Source organism: Rhineura floridana, chromosome 1 (genome assembly GCF_030035675.1).
Source record: "Rhineura floridana isolate rRhiFlo1 chromosome 1, rRhiFlo1.hap2, whole genome shotgun sequence".
NCBI lineage: Eukaryota > Metazoa > Chordata > Lepidosauria > Squamata > Rhineuridae > Rhineura > Rhineura floridana.
Window position 1 is genome coordinate 88,787,201 of NC_084480.1, and position 23,209 is coordinate 88,810,409.

Consider the following 23,209-nt stretch of genomic DNA (forward strand, 5'->3'; position numbering starts at 1 on the left):
TGTGTTAGATCATGACTGGTAATGGACTGGATTACAGCCAATAAACTAAAGCTTAATCTAGGTAATATTGAGGCACTGTTGCATCAGTTGGTGTCCAGGTCATTGTGGTATGGGGAAAATGGCCTCGTAGGCCAAATTGGATCCCCTGGTGGACCAAGATTGGCCCGTGGGCTGGAGGATCCCCACCCCTGTACTAAGGTGTGCGCAGGAGTGCAAGACTTGCTTGCATGTTCCACTGCATGTAGAAGGTACATGCCAAGGTACTGTGGGAGCTGGGTGCTGAGTGCTGACTGTTAGTCACAAGTAAAACCTGAGATAGCTATTAAAAATTACAATTGGACTTTGCAACATGGTGTTGAACTTTTCCCCTTAATCTACATGAACTTACTGGTTAACTTGGTTGCTATTCATTTCTGGAGCACATAAGGGGCCTATAATTTTGGAAGGGACAACAACTCAAATGCAGAGCATATACTTTTCATATAGAAAGTCCCAGGTGTGGTCCCTGGCATTTCCAGTTGTTGTTGTTGTTGTTTTTAAAAAAAGATAGGTAGCAGGTGTTGGGAAAGACCCTTAGCCTGAAACCCTGGAGAGCCACATCCAATTGGAAATGACAGTACTGGGTGATGTGGGAAAATAGTATGGCCTGGCAACTTCCTGTGTTCAGCATCCCCACTGCCACATCACATTATGTCCTCTGCCAAAAGAGCTAATGGCAAATGACATTTGCTTGGGTGACATTACGCCAGCTTTGTGTGCTGGCTGACATAATATTAATGTGTATGGAACTAATACTATGTGACACACAGTTTGGTGCTTGCTCACATTATATTCAGAAAAATATGGTGGATTTTTATTATGGTGATTTTTTTGTGCGAGGTCATCGTGGTTAAAGTACTTCTGGGTTTAGAGATATTTATTTATTTATTTATTTATTTATTTATTTATTTATTTATTATTAGGTTTATATCCCTCCCTTCCTCCCAGCAGGTGCCCAGAGCAGCAAACAAAAGCACTAAAAACACTTTAAAACATTATAAAAACAGACTTTTAAATAATTCACTAATAGGCAAAAAACCTTTCGGTGTAAGAATGTACCTATAGCCAACAGATGTTTCTATCAAACTTTTAAAAGCAGGGAAATTGGGCTATAGTGAATGCACCAGGGGAGCAGGAGACCCGACCTCCTCTCTGAGATATTGTACTGCCCTACATATTTGTCAAAATACAAACACAATTTGGGTTGGTCTTTCACAGTCCAATCCACTTCCTGTGTAGCTTGGAAGAATTGGGTAACATGTTCCTTTGAGCATATGGTGAGTGGTGGCAACACCTGCCATCTCCAGAGGTGGAGAATTACATTTTTGTACATTTGTTGGTGTTCTTACTTTTCATCTTTCCTGTATTACTACTGTTCCTACAGAGAATCTAACCTAGAAAATTATATTTCTCTCATTATTCATCCCAGAAATCTGTGTCAAATTCATTTTTATTAATTTCAAAGCCTTTTTATTGGTCAATGTCATATGATGGTGATGACAGCCTTTTGTGTTTCAAACTGGAGGTTATGCTCTATTTCTATTTTGGGCACATTAACAGTTGAATCTGAAACTGCAGTTTGATGTAAAATCAGACTGATTACCATGTGTTGCTACTTAAGCAATGACTCTAGCTCAGCCTTTCCCAACCTTTGGGTCCCCAGATGTTCCTGGACTACAGTTCCCATAATCCTTGGCCATTGGCCATGTTGGCTGGGGCTGATGGGAGTTGTAGTCCAGCAACATCTGGGGACCCAAAGGTTGGGAAAGGCTGCTCTAGCTGTTGGAAAAACAAACTTGGCCTGCATGTTTTCAGCCTGCTACACTTAAACTACTCCATTTAAGGAAAGGTGGGCATGGTCAATTAAAAACACAGAGCACACCTAGAATTTTGCTGGAATATATTTCACCTCCCACTGTTTTATCTTGTACAAACTGGGACACTCCTCATGTCCACTGGAAACTATTCTGCAGAACAGTCAGTGCCATTATTCCACAATTGTTTTTGGAGATTTTTTTTAGTGTTGCAAAGTGTTGCTGTACTTCACATATTCACAGAAACAGAAGCAAAAGAAAATGATTTACTGTAGGAAACTTCACTAAAATTGCAAAGTAAATCAAATATATTTAAACAACTATCTGAACTCTATCAACTGTTTTAATATAGTTGCTTCCTCCCTGCTAAAACAAGATCAGCACAGCACATGTCTTGTTTCTGTTATTTGGGTGGATTGCAGGTGTGGCCACCACTCACCATATGCTCAGAGGCATATGTTACCAAATTCTTCCAAATTGTGTTTGCATTTTGACAAATTTGTAGGGCAGTACAGTATCTCAGAAAGGAGGTCAGAAGGGAGGGGAAAGGGAGAGGAGAGGGGAAGAAGGAGAAAGGCAGGTCTGATAATTTGCATGCTTATTGAGTTCAGCGTGATTTACTCCAGTGAAATAATGGATAGGTAAAACTGACCATGGGGGAGGAGGAGGGGGAGGGGAGCGTAGAGGGAAGGAGGAAAGGGGGAGAGGGAAGCAGAAGGAGGGAGAGGGGGAAGGAGGGGATTGTAAGAGTAGGTGGAGGGGTGAAGGAAGGGGGAGGGAAGGGGCAAAAGGGAGGTGATGCTAGGGAGGAGGAGAGGAGGGCAGGTTTGATCATTTGCATGCTTATTGAGTTCAGTGGGATTTACTCCTGTGCAATCATGCTTAGTATAGGTAAAACTGACCATAGGGGATGGGGAGGGAGAGGGGGAGGAGGAGGGGGGAGGAGGGGATTGGAAGGGGATGTGGAGGGAAAGGGAGGGGTGAAGGAAGGGGGAGGGAAGGGGCAAAAGAGAGGGGATATGAAAAAGGGAGGTTTGATCATTTGCATGCTTTTTGAGTTCAGTGGAGTTTACTTCTGTGCAATCATGCTTAGGATAGGTGAAACTGACCTGTGGGAGGGAAAGGAGGAGGAGGGCAGGAAAGGGAGGGGGAGGGGGAGGAGAGGAGATTAGATGGGTGGGCACTGGCCAGAGGGGAGCTCCTTTCATTTCCAAAAGGAAAATATTGTGAACAGTATCATTCTTTTTCAGGGCTCCCCCCACCTTTTTATTCTACATCAGGAACATGTAGCCTCCCACCCAAATTTAAACCAAAGCTGTTTTTGGCCACATCCACATGAGACCTTTATTTCACTTTAGACAGTCATGGCTTCTCCCAAAGAATCCTGGGAAATGGAGTTAGTGAAGGGTGCTGAGAGTTGCTAGCAGATGCCCTGTTCCACTCACAGAGCTTCAATCAGAGCAGCTGACTGTTAAACCCCTCTGGCCACTGGAGCTCTGTCAGGGGAATAGGAGTCTCCTTTCAGCACCCTTCACAAACTACATTTCCTAGGTTTCTTTGGGGGAAGCTATGACTGTCTCAAGTGAAATAAAGACCTTGTGTGGGTGTGGCACCCTGATTAGGCAAGCCAAGCAGCTGTGAGTCTGGCTTTTAGAACACTGACAGTTGGTTCTTACTGAACATGCTCAACATTTTCATTGAGTTCAATGTAAAATTTCTTTAATTCAAAATCAGCCAGGCATTTTTTAAATTCTTAAACTGCAGAAGATGGAGGTCAGAGTATGGGACAAGGTCAGTAATAGGATTACAGGTACTCTGTGGACATGACTGATTTTTAATTAATTTCAACAGATTATGTCAGAACTCTGACAGAAAAAAGTCCAAAAGGGCTCTGTGTTTTTTCTCTCTCTTTTTACACTTTGAACTCTCAATTCTCTTTGTTTTGTGTATCACCATGAAAATTTAGAGGGTTGATAAGCAAATGTTTCTGAGTTCAGGGCTATAAATTTTGTAAGGTTTCGTTTTGAAATGAGTTTATGGGAAACATCAGAATGGCATGGGGGTATTTTCAATTTAACATTGCAGAATGTGAAAAATACATGCTGACTATAGTATACAGTATACTGTCGTGGCTGTATAATAAAAAGAGTTTGTACCTAGCAAGAAACATTGCTTACTACAGAGACATCTAATATGAGAGTAGAATTCCTGATGTTCCACACAAGGTAGTCTGTTCTGTATAAAAATGTCATGGGAACTAAGGCTGGTTTTACATTCTCTGAGAAACAGTAGAAGAGGCCATTTGAATGATTTCTAGTTCTGCATCTCGTGTTTCTGTGTATTACACAAGGAAGAGCTTGCATATCTCCCTGTAAGATATATTTGGAATGTATTTAGAATCATATGGATTTAGAATTCCTATTTTTCATCATGCAGGATACAAGTTCCCTCTTTGCACCTTGCGCAGAAGCACAAAAAGCAGAAGCCTGAAGTCTCATTCCCATGTTATTCAGGAATACTGGGCTACATCCTTGCCCTGCCAGTTGGCATTGGGCATACTACTGCCCCAGCTGTTGATATCCACACATTACCATAGTTGTCTGCAATATTAGAAGCCTATATGTGAGCACTGGGACCACCTGCACAATCAGGACTCCTTCCCAATCATGTACTTCCTGATGCAGGGCATGATCTGAAGTTTAAACCAGTTGTTGTTGTTATGTGCCTCCAAGTCAATTACGACTTATGGTGACCCTATGAATCATCTGTTGTAAACCACCCTGTTCAGATCTTGTAAGTTCAGGTCTGTGGCATCCTTTATGGAATCAATCCATCTCATGTTTGGCCTTCCTCTTCTTCTTCTCCCTTCTGTTTTTCCCAGCATTATTGTCTTTTCTAGTGAATCATGTCTTCTCATTATGTGTCCAAAGTATGATAACCTCAGTTTCATCATTTTAGCTTCTAATGATAGTTCTGGTTTAATTTGTTCTAACACCCAATTATTTGTCTTTTTTGCAGTCCATGGTATTCACAAACCAGTTAAGCTATGGAATTCACTCCCACAAGGTGCAGTGATGGCTGCCAGCTTGGATGGCTTTAAAATGGTTTAGACAAATTCATGAAGGATAAGGCTGTCAGTGGCTACTAACCATGATGGGTATGTTCTGCCTCCATTGTTAGATACAGTATGCTTCTGAATACCAATTGCAGGAAACTGCAGGAGAGGGGAGTGCACTTGTGTTCAGGTCCTAATTATGAACTTCCCACAGGCATCTGGTTAGCCACTGTAATTGCAGGATCTTGACTAGATGGGCCATTGTCCTGATCCAGGAGGCTCTCCTAGTGTGAGGGAACCATCTTGCTGAAGCTAAGCAGGTCTGGCTCTGATTGTTTATTTATATAAATATTTATTTATATTTAGTTAATCAGCTTCTAGACAGCTTACTCTAACAAATCTTAAAGTGGTTTCCAATAAGAGAAATCAAAATGCTAAAAAATACGGTAAAACAAAAAACGTATATAGAAATACCACAATGCAAAAACAGCAAAATACTGAGCAATACAAGCAAGTAATAACAGTCGGTAAACATCCAAACAAAAAGTTATGTTTTAAATAAGCATCTAAAACAGTAAGACAATTAGCATGCCTTGGCAAACAGGTCAGTCTTTACTTGGCACCGCAACCAAAAGTGTCAGTAACAGGCATGCTTCCAAGGGGAATCATACCCTCATAACCAGGGCTGGTTCCAAGGGGTGGCCAGGTGGGCACTGGCCCGAGGGCCCCTGAGGCTACAGGAGCCTGCTTCCCTTCCATGATTCGCGACAGGATCGCTGCTGTGGATTGCACGGCGAGAGCTTTGGGGCTCCGCCCTTCCCTTGCTTAACTTACCTTGTTCTACAGTTGAGCATGCAGCAGTGCCCTTAAGAAAGATGGCAGCTGAGGTTTTCCTAAGGGGCTAAAGCCTCTGCCGCCATCTTGGCTAATGGCACACATGCGTGCTGCATGCTCACATCCCTGCCATGAACCAAGATGGCGGCAGAGGCTCAAGCTCCTTAGGGAAACCTCAGCCACCATCTTTCTTAAGGGCACCACTGTGTGCGCAACTGCAGAACAAGGTAAGTTAAGCAAGGGAATGGCGGAGTCCTGAAGTTCTTGCCATGTGCGAATCGCGGAAGGGGAGTGCTGGGGCAGGCTTTTGCCCAAGGGCTCCAGCGTGTCTGGGGCTGGCCCTGGGCACGCGCACGCATGTATGTGTGCATGTGCACATGCATGCCAGGGCCCAGGGCAAGCTGGTGCCCAAGGGCCCTGGCATATCTGGCACCGGCCCTGCTCATAGCCTTCTAAAACAGTATCTAAGGGGAGGCATCACAAAGATAAAGGGAGTCAGGGCTGGCCCAAGACATTTTGCTGCCTGAGATGAAGAACAAGATCATGGTTAGCGCATAGATGTGGGATTGCTTGGGAACCAAGTATACTCTGTCTTGGGTTCCATGCTGGAAGACAGGCAGGATATAAATGTAGGAAATTTTTAAAAATGAATAAATAAATGTCCAGAGAAGGAGCTAGCAGTAAGGATAAGGTGGGGCTGGGAGCGTGGCCCTGCTCCCCTGTAGGGATGGAGGAGAAATTTGATTCAGTTTGTATTTAAAGCCAAATCTATCAAATTCACAGTTTCTGAAACAAAGTGAGCACCAAAACACAACTATCCTTTGAAATTCGCACCTATCCACATTTTGCAATGCAGTTCTCCAACTTAGCATATTATACAAAAATGTATACAGTAAAGTGTGCATATTTATATTAGAGTAAATAGCACACAAAATGCATTATATTAGAAATTTCTTGCAAAAATCTGCACATTAGTAAAAACTGCATACAAAAAAGCGTTTATTAGGGAAAATTCACACAAATGCCAAAGAATTTTCCTGAGAATTTTTTAAAAAATCACAAATTGGTGCATAAATGTGGACAACTGAATTTAAGATTGGCAAATTGAGAAACTGAGAGAACCAAAATGGACAGACCCTTCCATCCCTACTTCCCAGTAGTCATGTGATATCTCCTTTACATGAGCAATGTGTAAAGGGGGCTAGAGTCACTCATACATCTGTTTTTCGCTGCGCCTCAAATCATGCAAAGCTGAATCCAGGCCACCATCTCCTAACTCCTAAAGCTAATCTGTTTATTTGTTTAATACTCTCTGAGTGATCAGTTGTCCAAGGTGGTGTCAGAGAAATGTACTATGAACACAGGAAGAATCCTGTGTGCCCACACATGATGTGCTAGTGGAAAACAAATGTGCATAACCTATGATAAAATAACAGGAGGCTAAGCCCTATGCCAGAAATAATTCATTTTGTCCAAATGGTATATCTGCAGTTGCTGACTGAAATCCCAGTTCGTGGATTGTGAGGCTTTCACAAGGATGGCCATTAAAGGCTGATAAAATCTGAGGGGGCAAGAGATTAAGCAGAGATTTCCAAGGTCAACCTATTTCCCATCCATTCAGATTGACTATAGTTTAAAATGCTTTCTGCTTCAATACACAGAAGCAGGCACTGATGGCTAAGCTTTAAATACAGTACAGGATTAGAGAAAGCAATATCCTGTTCTGCTGCAGCCCCATTCAGGTCCTGGAGTATGTGTTGTTTTTCCTAAATACAATTGCATGAAGAATACATTCTTTTCCATAAAACAATAAAGAATGAAAGTGATCCATTGATAAGGAAATTATGACAGTTAAATGTTCATTGCAAACATCAGTGTTCTTGAAGATCAACTATGCAATTTTATGCTTCAAATACAGTGACCATTTTACATGACAGAATGAAATCACATAAAGGGATCTACAGAAAAGGGCAATCATTTTTAAATCTTACCTTATCCAACTTTTAATATTTTTTCAGGATTTAAAATATCTGCTCATTCAGCTATCTATGCAGCTACAATTACATGTGCATGCAGGCAAAGCATAAACCATGCAGCCCTGTGGTCCAACTGATGACAAACTGGATGTTTGTTGTACAGGACTAGCAAATTTCTCAAGTCCTGCCTCTTCAATATTTTACCCATAGAACTTGTTCATTCCATTTTTGTAAAGGATTTGTGCTTTGTGCGAGATTTTGTAAAGATGTTATGTAATACTATTGCCTCCAGGAAAATTGCCTAGGAAGGTTCCTTTAGTGCTTTTGTGTTTTGTTTTATATATTCATCATCACTCCCTAAAGTGGATATCTGTCATGTATTCAGGGGGTCTGCTGAATGAAGCGCAGGAGAGGCTTTCTAGTACCAATGGCAGAGAACTCTTGTCTTACACAAAAAGAGCAGAGGACTTGGGACATCTTACCTTCCCTCAAGAAACTGGTGCTGACTGTAGGTTGCACACATGAATGCTTTCTTATGGTGTCAGAGAACACTAGTAGAGTTTGCGTGCAGGTGCTAAGCCTCAGTCAGCTGTGCAGAGAGTTCTTGTAGCTAAAGGGAAGCTAACTGCGTTCCTTCAGCCAAAAATAATAGCCCTTTTCACCACAGAACACATTAATGGTGCCTCAGGGAACATGTGGGTCTAGTTACACCCCCTGGATAATGCCATGTGTGCTGGATACACTCCTAAAGATGACATCTCATATACCGCCAGCAATGTTTTCAAAATGATATGTGCAAGGCCTCAGTTCATCACACAAAGGATTCCCAATACATGAATGGGCACCCTGGTTCACATGATGAACTGGCTCCTTCAGATTCAGCTAGTGTGAGAGTGATGGCAGAGTCATCCAGGGAGTGGAGCTAGTTTCACACATTCCCACTAGCATCTTTGTGTCTTCTGTGGCAAACACCTGAAGAGGACTAATGAACGCTATGTAGGGATGGTTCCAAAATTCTCCTTAGGGGAGTTTTTTAAAAAAATTATAAATTACCTGTTCATTACTGAAGAGGAACCAAGGCATTTGGAATGTTTGATTTTTTTAAATTTCCAAATTTTGTACATAGCACTGCATTATGTGCATTCATGTCTTTCCCACCCTGACATCAACAATGTACATGCATTCATCAGTAAAAATCAAGAAAACACTATGGCCAGGGTGGGGAGGACTGTGATTTGATTGTATCAAGGACACACACACACACGATTCTCAGGCTGAGGATGAAGATGCTTGACAAATGGCAAGCAGCATGGACCATAGAATCAAAGAATCGTAGAGTTGGAAGGGGCCTATACAGCCAGCATGTCCAACCCACTGCTCAATGCAGGAATCCAAATTAAAATTGCCTCTTCGATGCCTCCAGTGTTGGAGAGGCCACCACCTCCCTAGGTAATTGGTTCCATTGTCTTACCACTCTAACAAAAAAAATGTAAATGTACTGCTTTCAAGTCGATTCCGACTTATAGCGACCCTATGAATAGGGTTTTCATGAGGCTGAGAGGTAGTGACTGGCCCAAGGCCACCCAGTGAGTTTTCATGGCTGTGTGGGGATTCGAACCATGGTCTCCCAGGTCTTCTCCCAGGTCGTAGTCCAACACCTTAACCAGTATGCCACACTGGCTCTAACCACCACTCTAACAGATGATACAAAATTAGGAGGGATAGCTAATGCCCTGGAAGACAGAAACAAAATTCAAAGGGATCTTCATAGGTTGGAGCAGTGGGCTGAAAAAGAACCAGAATGAAATTTAACAGGGATAAGTGCAAAGTTCTACACCTAGGAAAAATAAACCAAATGCATAGTTATAAGATGGGGGTTACTTGGCTCAGCAATACTACATACAAGAAGGGTCTTGGGATTGTTGTTGATCACAAGCTGAATATGAGCCAACAGTGTAATGTGGCTGCAAAAAAGGCAAACGCTATTTTAGTCTGCATTGACAGAAGTATAGTTTCTAAATCACATGAAGTATTGGTTCCCCTCTATTCGGCACTGATTAGGCCTCATCTTGAGTACTGCATCCAGTTCTGGACATCACACTTGAAGAAGGATGCAGACAAAGTGGAACAGATTTAGAGGAGGGCAACAAGGATGACCAGGGGCTTGAAACAAAGCCCTATGAGGCGAGACTGAAAGAACTGGGGAATGTTTAGCCTTGAGAGGAGGAGACTGAGGGGAGATATGATAGCACTGTTCAAGTACTTGACAGGCTACCACATAGAGGATGGCCAGGATCTCTTCTTGATCATTCCAGAGTTTCAGCTGAACATCAGGAAAAACTTCATAACTGTGACAGCGGTATGACAATGGAACCAATTACCTAGGGAAGTGATGGGCTCTCCAACACTGGAGGCATTCAAGAGGCAGCTGGACAGGCACCTGTTGGGTATGCTTTAAGTTGGATTCCTGCATTGAGCAGTGGGTTGGACACGATGGCCTTATAAGCCCCTTCCAACTCTACGATTCTATGTATTCTTCCCTGATCCCTTACTGAAGATTGGTGAAGACTCTTTGGTTCGATATTTGGAAACTAGTTGGAGATTTTTACTGTTGCTTTTATATAGCTTTAAATTATTATTTTACACTGTTTTTAAGTAGAATTATGTTATAGCTGTGCATTTAATTTTTTGTAAAGCACCTTATCGACTTTTTTATTCAAAGGCAGTTTAGAAATATATATAATAAATAAAATGCAGTTTTTTTTAAAAAAAATGATGTAAATATTGTATTTCCGCTGGAGATCATTAAGGAAAACACACTGCTAAATTCTGATCTGGCTCCAAGAGTTTTCTTTCTATTATAGGTGACATAAGTCTGACCTTCATGAAAGAGAATTCTTACAACAGAATTAGTTGATGTAGATAAAAACCTATCAACTGATCTACAGACCATGGGGATTTGCTTTAATATGAAATCCATAAGGCATTTGGCTATCTAAATGCACATGGCTACCCATGCATGTCTAGTTCGAAGTAAATCCCACTCAGTTCAATGGGGCTCACTCTCTAGTAAGTGTGTTTAGGATTATGGCCTATGATTTAGTGGCAGAATACATCTTCACAAATAATATTTGTGTTGAGGGTGGGGAAGTGATCTGGGGAAAAAACAATTTACAGTAGCATGTTTGATCCAATGAAATTTGCCATTTCTCATGTCTAACACTTACCACTTTGTTTTTAGAACAGAACTCAGGAAAAATATCATTTTTACAGCACAATGCTATGTTTACTCAGAAGTAAGTCCCTCTGTGTTCAGCAGAGCTTGCTCCTAGGTAAGCATGCATAGGACTGCAGCCATAATCATATAGTTACATTGTTTGTGAGTACATTGGCCAAAAGTGTAAGACTTAGTTTTGGGGCTGTCTAGTCTGGCACTCCATGAAAGCAGTCAGAAGTTCCATTGAATTTGAACTGAGCTGTCTCTCTGAAAACAATCCAGTTAAAACTAATCTCAAAGAGCTCCAACATACTATTATACCCATCCCATTTTTCTGAGCAGTGAGATGTTTGGGGCGGCAGCACTTATTTGGGTTGGGTTTGATTTCCTTGGAAGGAGGCTACCAAAGGTTTTGAGTGATTTGTAATATTTGAGGGGGGTTGTTTTGTTTTGTTTTTAGAAATAGGCAGGTTGTACATAGACCCCCAAATTATTTTGAGGAATCACAGGGGTCAGCACACCCAGAGTGCAATGGATAAGCCTCACCCTGGGAAAACCACCTTCATGATCATGGTATCTCCCCTGCCAGGTAAGTATATACAGGTTGTACATATGAAGAGGCATGCAATTTAAAAACTAGCTGATGACCGTTAAATCTACTGCTTCAAAGTACCTCAAAATGCTTCCAGAGCATAGAGCTCAGTTCTTTCTTTGTCACTTTCTCAGTTTGTTTCTGTTGTTTCCCAATCACACCCATTTTACCCCTCACTCCAGTGGTGTAATAAGAATGAGCTATTTTCTTAGCCTTCTTGGATCATGAACCTGTAATTTCTCTAACAGAAGCAGGGCTGGTTCTAAAGGGTGGCCAGGTTGGGCACTGGCCTGATGGCCCCTGGAGCTACAGGGGGCCCCTCAGCCGCCCTCTGCTCCCCTTCCATGTTCCTTACCCCCCACGTCCCCCCACGTCTCCCCACTTACCTGTCTGCTGTCTTCTACCATTGCCCTTAACAAAGATGGCCCGCGGTTTCCCTAAGGTACTGAAGCCCATGCCGCCATCTTAGTTGATGGCAGAGATGTGCGCATGTAGCACACATGCGTGCCATCAACAAAGATTGCGGCGGAGGCTTCATCCCCTTAGGGAAACTGCGGCCTCCATCTTTGTTAAGGGCAATGGTAAAAGACAGCAGACAGGTGGGGGGTTGCACGCGTGCGCGAATGCAAACGCGAACACACTGGGGCCCAGGGCAAGCTGATGCCCAAGGGCCCCAGCATTCCTGGAGCCGGCCCTGAACAGAAGATGTGCCTGGCCATAGCAGCCAGCCTGGTGGGACAGAGCCATGGAGCTGCCCCCCCCAACACTGCAGCTTGCAGGGTAGCGGCAAGGTTGGTACTGTGCGGATGCACTGGCAGAAGCACTGGACTGGCTGCCCTGTCCACCCTGCCTCATCCCCATCCAAATAAGCTGTAGCAATACCCCTGTGTTGAGAGAGCAGCTCCACGGCTCTGACTCACAACACTGGCTGCTACTGCTGCCTGGCAACTTTGCCACTGACTATTAAGAAACATCTGCAGTCATTCTGGCCCCATTCATCCTCTCTTGTTCAGACTCCAAAAACTTGCAACACACATAACTACACCAAAAATTATAACTTAATATATATGAGGAAAGCAGCTCAGCAAAGGCACCTTCATGGTTAGTTTGGTGAATAATACAAAGACAACTGGAAAAATTGTCTCCAAAAGGGCAGAGGTCGAATAACTGTTAAAAATCAGTTCTGTAATAGTTTCCCCTGCCCCATTTAATTGTCTTTTAAAAGTGTGTGCATGGGAGTAGAAGTCCAAACTTGCTCAGCAATTTAGGCTGCAAGCCTGTAATCACCTACCTGGGAGTATATCCCATTGAACTTAAGTAAAATCTCTAAAATATCATATATACTGAAGCAGCAGTATCCTTAACAGATGATAATTACTCATCATTCCTCAGTCATCGAAATGGTGGCATGACAAAAATAACCCTTTCTTCATTACAAGAACTCTACCACCTTCACACTTGACATTACACCCTAAAATATAAATAACACCTCCAGCTTTCAGCAGCAGTACATCTTCTCACTTTAAAAGACTGAGTTGGTATTTGTCCTGAAATGATGTTTATCTTGAACCAATGGTAGTATACCTTTGAAATGACAAATAGAAATAGTATTTGACATACAAATTGTCGGCGTATTTTGCAAATGGCCATAGTGACACACCTATGGATGGGTGAACCTGCCAATTTTGGTTTCTCTGTTTCTCATTTTTATCAAGCTGAAGTTCAATTCTTTGCATTTCCATATCAGTTTACGGGTTTTTTAAAGTCCTCACAGAAATTAATCAGCATTTTAGTGCAAATTTCTGCTAATATACACATGATTGTATGCAATTTTGCCTAGTACACACTTTTTTTTGCAAAGTGGTTTTCCTTAATATAATGCATTTTTGCATGTTATTTTCATGAATATATGCATTTATATGCACACTTGATCCCAGTATATGCATTTTTATACATATTACTTGGCTGGAGAATTCCATTGCAAAATTTGGAGAAGTGCAAATTTTGAAGGATGGCTGTGTTTTGGATCGCATATTCTTTCACAAATGGAAATAGGTAAGTTTGTCTTTAAATGAAAACTGGATTAAATTTCTCCCCCATTCCCACCTTCAAAGTGTTGTGGAAATATGCATATGCAGAAATACTCAGCAGTCTGAGCTGTGTGTGTGCCAGTGTGTGTATTTACCTAAGTAGCAGGCTTTTACCCTGCATTTAGATCACTGAGACTTAAGACTTAGTAAAATAAGAAAATCTACTTTATTTATAGAAATACATAGTAGATAGGAAAGGCATACCTAGTTCTAACTAACTAACTAAGCTGGAGGCGCAATGCCCAGACTTGGGCCACAAGTCCACAAGACCACAAGTAAAGGTAGGCAAGCCGAGCCAGCTGGAGGACCCTAACTCTATCTTCCTTCTGGAATACAAACAAAAGAACCCAAACAGGAGTTGCTCTTGCCCCACTTCCAACACAAAGGACCAATTATCCTATGAGAAACTACAAATCTCCCTGATCTCTTAGCTTTCCAGATGGAGAAAGGTGTTGACTTGGAGATGCTTTCAACCAAGTGCGCTAACCAGTAGTGTAGTGACAAATTCAGAAGTGCAGGGTCCCTTCATGATAGTTATACCGTGCCCCCTCATAGCCATGTCCCCTCACTCACTTGCTTGCTCTCTGTCATCATCTCCACACTCCTTTGTCCTTCCATGTGCACCTTCTCCCAAAACAATAGATGCCCCTAGGAGCCAAGCAGCATGCAAGACGAGTGTGTTAGAGTGTGTTAACTACTGAGAAGAGTCTTCTCAGTGGCTGGCTCACCTTCTTTTAATCAGATTGGCTCCAATCAGCAGGAAAGGACACGGAACCAAATACGATTCTTCTCAGTGGCTAACACACTCCATGCTGATTGGCTCACAGGACACTGGAGACATAGGGACCTTGCTGGGACCCTGTTCCCAAAAAGGTAAGGGGTCTAAACCCCCCTAAGGCCCTGGATCACTACACCTCTGGCACTAACAACCCAATGGGGGAACATTATAAATGTCTGTATCTTGAATCTGGACAAAAATCTTCTATTGTTGCAACAATGATAGCTTCAATTACCTTTCCCTACAGACTCATATGTAAAAACAGCCTCCTACAGCTTTATTTGTAAAAGCCTTATTATTCTGTTCTTTTTCAGCCCCTTTCTCAGAACTACAAAAGTTCCAACATCTACTCAGGAAATGTTCTTTAAATCCTTTGCTCATGACTCATTCTCGCTTACATTACATGAAGGGGGAAAATTACAATATCTTCATGCTTGTCTGCACCCCCTGTCTTTTAATTGCTGTGTTCTTCATCACTCAAACAAATTTTTAACATCTGTGCAGAAGGCTTATTTGTACAGTAACAGACACATAAAGGAGGTAGTAGATATCTAGTGATGCTTAGATGTTTATACTGTACTTTAAAATCTGGGGAGGCCAATATGATGCCCTCCAGATGTTGCTGGACTCCAACTCCCATTAACCCCAGCCGGCATGGGAGTTGCAGCACAACATCTGGAGGGCACCACATTACTTTAGATGCTTTAGATGTTAGCTTTATTCAGATGGTTTTATACAGGAGAAGAAGAAGCAAACATTAGTTATTTCTTGCAAAGGCATGTAGCCCATGACATCACAGTCAGGTTCCAGACAACATATTAAAAGCGTACATGTATATTTGCAGGAGACAAATAATTAATATAGATAGCATGTACTGTTAGTGTTCAGATTACTAATGCTGAGGTAACCTTTAACAGTGAATTACACCCTTATTGTTTGTAGTATGCTTAGCTATTGCTTATTGAAGGTGGGGAATGAGGGTGGAGGGAGAAAGAGTTGGCTGAAATTAGGGGGGGTGTCAGGGCTTCTGGATTTCATAGATGGCCTGCCTACCTTCCCCTGCCTTCCGCCCAATAATTCAAGTACTGAATTCACACATCCTTGAAAAGACTATTTTTAGCAGAGTTTGGTGGGAGGAGAAACAGTGAAGAAACATATTAGAATGTTCTTGAGCAAGTCCTCACCATCTTTACTCATTAGGGGTGTTCACATGCTGCATTCAACAAGTGAACAATCTGTGTACATAGTAGCTGAGCTGCACAAATTAATAGGTGCACACTTTTGCACAAACACTTGCATACATGTAGAGACAGCTTGTACCTGTATTCACTTGACTGTAATGTGTAAACAAGCCTATTAACATGAGCATATAGTAGAAGAGTCCTCGATTTTTGAACAAATGGAAAGACTTGTTTAGAGAAATCGTCTTTTGTCATGCTGTCTTTCCCTAAATACACCTTTAATCAGTTTATGACTTAACAATACCTTTTAGTTTCTTCACAGCAATGGCTTATGCATGAGGCTGCCAACCTTCTTAGGGCCATTTGGGAATCTGAGAGAGTTCTTTGGGTACCAACCCTTCTGGTTGCTTCTCTCTCCCAGGCAGAAAGAGAGAAACTACACATATACTTTGCTCTTCCATAGAATGTGGGAAAGTCAAATCTACTAGAATTAAAATGGGTCCTCTTGAATTTGCATAATTTTACATGCAAAATCATCAGAAAATAAAAGTTTATAATGGCACAATGCAGTTAAAAATAAGAAATCTGATTCTTTCCAGCACCACAAAAACATTGATCCAAGTCACAGATCTTCATGGATCCTCATGATTTTTACACAGAATGACAACAAAACCACCGACAAATCACAGAACACACAGGAACAGAAGAAGAGCCCTGCTGGATCAGATCAAAGCCCATCTAGTCCAGCATACTGTTGTCACAGAGGCCAGTCAGATGCCTATGGGAAGGCTGCAAGCAAGACCTGAGTGCATCAGCATTTGTGATTCCCAGCAATTGGTATTAAGACATGTACTGCCTCTAACAGTGGAAGCAGAACACAGCCTTCATGGCTAGTAGCCACTGAGAGCTGTATCTGCAATGATTTTGTCTAATCTTTTAAAGCCATCCAAGTTGGTTGCCATCAGCACCCCTTGTGGGAGTGAATTCTATAATTAAATTAGGCACTTTTTGAAGAAGTACCTCTTTTTATCTGTCCTGAGTCTTCCAATGTTCACCTTCATTGGCTGTCTCCAAATTCTTGTATTATAAGTCAGGGAGATAGACTCCTCTTTATCCACTTTCTCTACACAATTCATGATTTTAAACACCTGTGTTGCTATTGTCTCCCACTACTTGCCTTTTTTCTAAACTAAAAATCCATATGTTGTAACCTTTCTTCACTGGACAGTTGTTCCGGCCCATTATCATTTTGGTTGCCCTTTTCTGCAGGGAATGAGGAGGAACATTTAAAGCCATCCTGTGATTGCAACACAACGTAGGGTTGCCAGGCTCAGGGCCTGAGAGTGATCCTGTATCTTTAGTAGAAGAGAAAGTCAGCCAAGTGCAGGTGTTCTTGCAACACTGTAATGAGAAAAACCACAAGGTGGAATTCTCCCTTCCCCCTACACAACTTTTAAAGATACAGAAGACCTCTTGGTTGCCAGGCCCAGCCTCCAACCCTAACGCAAGATATGCAGAAACTCAAGGCCTCCCTTGCAAGATGCACAGTAGATACAGCCCAGAATCCCAGCACTCTGTTTGTGTGTTTTCCCACCAAGCAGCATCATGCAATGTAAACAGATCTCATACAGAATGGTGAATCATGTATGGAAGCCCAGGTTGTGCAGCATATGGTTGACCTTTGCTGGATCAAGGAATCTGCCTGGAAGAATAGAGAGTAGATAAATAAAAAGATAAATAAATATCTAAATAAACAAATAAACATCTAAATGAAAAGACGTTATGAATTTTGGGTGTGGAAGAAAAAAGATTATTAACATAAAAAGGAAAAAATATTCACCTAATCAATGTCATATATTTTATTAACTAATCACTATTTAGGTAAATAACTGCATTATTGCATGAATACATGAGACAAATAATTTGTGTTACATAATATTGTTCGTTTTATATTTAGATTCTTACCCTATTCAAGATGTTCCTTGTTATCTGAATAGAAATAAAAAATACAAAAGATTAAGAGAAAGAAACCAGCCACTTTAATTATATTCTCCAGAGTTGCGACTTTGTCTCCCTACTTTACATTTTATTTTCATGGTGGTATCACTTGGAACCGGCTTGCTTCTGGTGGGTGTGATGTGACACTAAATAACAGTCACCAATGCTGCCCTTCAGTCTAAGCCAAGGATAGTTTCGTGAGCAATGAAGATAACTCTGCTTTTTAAGGCAGTATTCTAAATTCAGTGTCATCAGGCAAAGATAAATCTTGACAAATGCTCTTTCCTCCTCTTCTGTATGGAGATGGGATTGAGGTAAAGGGAAGAAAGAAGAGGGGCAAGAGAAGAGTCATACCAAAAAACAATATCCAAATGCCAAATATAATGGGAACCCAAAAGCCCAAAGTAATTGCTTCCAATTGTGTTTTTAGACTTTCCAGGCAAATGCCACCCACATGCTCTACAGATCCTGTAATCCTGTTAAAGTTAATTACAGCAATACAGTGAATTAAACAAGAAATGTAGCTGTCTTGATGCTGAGATAACTTCAAATAAGTACACTAATTAATTGCATTTAAACAAATAAACATGAGGAAAGCATTAATGTATCTGCGCTAAAGATGGTCTACTAACGTCATGGCTTATAAGGGAAGTGTTGCAACTCAGAGGTAGAGCTCCTGCTTTGCATGCCGAGCTTCCCATGCTCAATCCCTGGCATCTCCAGGGAGGGTTGGGAGCGATTACTGTCTGAAATGCTGGAGAACCATTTGCAGTCAGCGTAGACAATCCTGAGCTAGATGGACCAATGGTCTGACTCTCTATAAGGCACTTTGCTAAGTTCTAGATGTTGTTGGAGTTCCTCTCCCATCAGGACCGGCCAGTGTGGTCAATGGTCACGGATGAGGCTTGTTGTAGTATAACAACATCTGGGGGTCACAGATTTCCCATTCCAGGTACAAACAATCCTGAGCTAGATGGACCAGTTGTCTAACTCAGAATAAGGCAGCTTCCTGTGTTCTTATGACTAATGCCAGTAGCTGGGGCTCCCTCTTGCTCCTGACCCTGAGTGCTTCCTTCTTCTTGCCTCTACTCCGACAACATCCAGAAGGCAACTCAAAGCCGTCTCTCTTCTGAGCTCTCCTTTTCCTAAAGACGCAGTTGTATAGAGATGGGCGAGGGATGTGTGGAGTCAGTGACAAGTACTGAATAGGAACCCTATTCAGGGTAGGCATGAAGGCACAAACTGTATAGGGGATGTGGGGTTGCACACTTCTAGCCCTGCCCCCAGTGTCCTCATATGCAGGTCTGAAGTGAGATTCATAGCCCCCTACACAATTAGAATTCTTCAGACCTTTCTACTCAGTATAGGAAGGTCAGGGTAGACTGGGTAATGCTGGCACATTACGGGAGGGATGTTGGGTCTGGGGACAGTGGGTGCACACATATGCACCCTACACAGTTTGTACCCTCTCATGTTCTTTTGAACTCCTGAATAGGGCTAGGAGTTGTGAGGGTTCCACTGTGCAATCTGCTTTTCTGTAGCTTAACCCATGGTGCTACTGTGGTTTAAGGACATGCAATCACAAGAATGACCCAATTTGGGAAAGAACCATAACTTGTGGTAGAGCATCTGCTTTGCATTCACGGTCCTAGGTTCAATCTGTGGCATCTCTAGCTAGGACTGAGAAAGACCCATTTGAAACCCTGGACAGCCATTGCCAGTCAGAGTAGATAATAGTGATCTAGATAGACCAGTGGTCTGCCTCAGTATGAAGAAGCTTATGTTCCTAAATGAATATTTACCACAAAACCATTATCTGACCAGGGTGATGATTTCATGATCAGTAGCCATGTGATTGCACTATTGCAGCAGCAGTAGGAGGTGTCCATGGAAAAGCAATTCTCATGGCAGATTTAAAGAGGGTCTGACATGGGCAGAAATTAGGAGAACACTCTTCAGCTCAGTGAGTGTTTGGGCACCAGGGAGACAGTTGCCAGACCAGTGTGGTGTCTTCTAAGATCAGACAACGAGGGCTATAAAAGAGGAAGGTGGAACAGGGTCCGTAAGTATCGGAAGGATTTGGACCATTCAGTGTTAAGTATTGTTGGTATGGACTCTCCTATGAATATGGATAAATGATTATTTATTTTAAACCAACCAGATACTGTCACAAGCTACTTTCATTTAATTGATTTATTTCAATTTAGTTCGATTGTCACTTTGGCTGCTTAGGCTTTTCAGTTTCTAAAAGCCAATCATGAATGTGCCTTTTGAAGGTGGAAGACAATAACACCCTGGTACACAGACAGGCAGACTTCCCACATTCCTCTGGTTTGTTCCTTTGAAATTATCTTAGTGGATATGTGCTGCTCAACTGATGCAAGGTCAGCTGTGTGAGCAATAAGCTCTTCTCAGGCATGTAAATGATCCTCTAGTTCTACTCTGCATTTTAAAAGGCCCGTGTCTAAATATAAACTGATTTAATGACCACCCATCTAGCCGCAACTATGATAATTTTTTTTGCACTTCATTATATTCAGCATTTGTCAGTGGCCCTGAGAACTCTCTCTCTCTCTCTTTCCTATTAAATGACAGAAAATGAAATGGTGGAGGAATAGTTCTGAATTCAAGCACTGAAGGTTCTGATTTCTGAACATCTTTAAATTGCATCTCATCTTGTTTACAAGGAAAATCTGATTAGAAATACAAACACTTCCTATTTTTAGAAGAAAACTCCCTCCCACCATATCATTAAAAAAACAATAAACCACAAAGTCACTGGCAGGGAAGTGAAGAGGAAGGTTACAATGCTAACATTTGCTTTATCAAAATACATGCCCCACAGTAGAAAAGACCAGGACTAGCAAGAGGAAAGTATCTTATTTTTGGAGCATTACAGAATTTTCCTACTGTTTTTAGGAAAAGAAAATCACACCTCAGGCAAAAGTGGAATGCATGAGGGAATCTAGATTCCCACTCTCCACTCCACATAAACCAAGTTAAAGAGTGATTATTTAGGGCAGGGATAGCCAATGTGATGTCCTCCAGATGTCGTTGGACTACAACTCCCATAAGTCCCAGCAAACATGGCCAATGGTCAGGAATGGCCAACAACAACAGCTTCTAGAGGGCATCACACTGTCTACCCATTAGGGTCTCAAGACTCTTAAGTCCCAATTTTAAATTTAACAGATCTTTCTAGGCAGGATACCAGAACAAGAGCAATTGCTATGAAAAACAATTACAGTCTGCCATATATTCATTTAATTGTTGTGCACCTTGGATTCTCTAACAGTATGGGCAACTTGTTTACCACAGAGGCTTATACAGCAAATTCAAGTAATAAACTGAAAGGGAGTAGACAATGTGCATATTAGTAGAAGTTTACAAAAAGAAATTTTTCATAGCTCAGTTGATACACAATGTGGTAGCCTAGGTACTGATTAGGGCCTGTTGCCTTAATCACAATACACTGATAATATATTGTCTTCACTGGTTGTAAAATCTGTTGTAAAACTGAACTCAAAATGCTGGTTTTGATCAGAAAATCCCTTAAGCAGTTTAGGTTGAAGCCTCTCTAAATTCTCCACGTTACTTGCAATGAATTCACAGAATTCTCTACAACAATTGCCAGTGAATTGTGCATGCTCAAAAAATAAAATTTCTCAGAAAATTCTCTTCTATTCTGAAAAAATCAGCTCACTTTATATGATATAAAATCATATTGTTACTTGATACTAGTGAATGAACTAGTTAAGGAAGCAACTGGGTAAAAGAACTGAAAGGAACAGGGGGCAAACAGTATTACAATTATATACAGTATTAAAACTACGTCCGCTGTTGCGTCCAAAATTCTCTACCCTATGGGCAAGTGGTGAAATCTCTATGTGTGAGTGATTTTACCAAATATTCTCAGGGGAAGGTATGTGTGGAATTCTGGGAGACTAAACCCCTACATTAGATCTCAGCATTAGCTAAAGAAACAAGACTTACAATTATTTTTAGTTGGCACATGACACCTATTGGCACACATAACCCTTAAGTCTTTCTCGAGCTATGGGAGAAGCAGACCCTCAAAGGCTATCTACTTCCACACATGGTGGACTTGTCCCACTGTAGAGGTATTCTGGTGTCAGGTTTTTGACGAAATATAGAAAATAACTCACCAAAATGTTCTCTCAATTCCATCCTTAGCACTTTTAAACATCTGGGACAGGTAACATATTGATTGTAAAAATAAAGACCTAATCATTTTTCTGTTATTGGTGGGTAGATGAACTATTACAAGATTTTGGAAATATTTGGAAAACACCACCCTAGAGTATTGGTACAACAGGTTTTGGTTTTTGGTTCTATCAGAAAAGTTAACCCAAAGGTATGTTTATATAAAGGTATAACTTTATAAAATGACACATTTTATCTGACATGGTTAAAATGTAAATGTACTGTCTTCAAGTCGATTCTGACTTATGGCGACCCTATGAATAGGGTTTTCATGGTAAGTGGTATTCAGAGGTGGTTTTACCATTGCCTTCCTCTGAGGCTGAGAGGCAGTGACTGGCCCAAGATCACCCAGCGAGCTTCATGGCTGTGTGGGGATTCGAACCCTGGTCTCCCAGGTTGTAGTCCGGCACCTTAACCACTACACCACACTGGCTCTCTCTGACATGGTTAAACTTTATTAAATTTATTAATGAAAGAATTGACTTTCCAAGAACTGCTGCAAGTTATGTGGATATATAGAACTCTTCGTAGCAGCAATAGACTTTTCAGACCCTGAGTATTTCTAAGTGCACTCACTGAACCCTGTGAAGATAAAAAATAGACTCAGATAATCAATAAGTATTTTCTTTTTTATTCTCCTTTGTTTTGTTTATATATGGATTGAATTATGTATGATATTGACAAGTGTTTGTCCAGCTCAGTCTATAATGTCATTCTGTCTTTAAATTTTCTAAAAAAAGAAAAAAGAATTTTGGCTGTTGTTTCTGTATGTATACACCTGAATGTTCACAGGCTTCCAGATTTTCTAGGTCTGTCTCAAGTGATGCATTGATAAGATAAAAGTGGCACAGCATCAGACGTTGATTCTAGCCTTCAGACTTTGAGGAGTCACCAAGAAGTCCCTGAGCAATCAAAAACTTCTGCTGGAGCTCTGGCTGCTGTGCTGCCCCTTTCCCCTGCTGAGGTGCCTGCTAGAAGTATATTGTATCATGTCTCTAGCAAATAGCTGATTTTTTTAAATGACTGCCTCTTTGTTGTGGTGAGTCATAGGATCAATTGGTAAAAAGGCCAGTCCTGCAAGAGAGAGAGAGTTTTCGCTTGAGCAGATGACGAGAATACCGTCTAAAAGAAGAGAGGGAAACAGCAGCATACAGCAAGGAAAATACATCATTCATTACCTGCAGAAACAAGGAATCAAGGGAACATCTGAGAAAGATAAAAATACATGTCAGCATCATTTAATAAATTTAAATACTGTCACTTCCACTTGAGACAATAATGGGAATATCTGAGTCACAAAAATCTATTTTTAAAAAATCATATGTAATCATAACTACATAGAAAGTTGCTCCAGATCGTGACAAACCCAACTATGATGAAACAAATGGTGTTCTAGCCTTTAGATATCTGA

General features: G+C 41.4%; 1 pseudogene; it reads right to left on the reverse strand.

Annotated features, from left to right (window-relative positions):
• Positions 1-11,394: 11,394 nt before the first annotated feature.
• LOC133375950 (U1 spliceosomal RNA) lies at positions 11,395-11,532 on the reverse strand (annotated as a pseudogene).
• Positions 11,533-23,209: the final 11,677 nt, after the last annotated feature.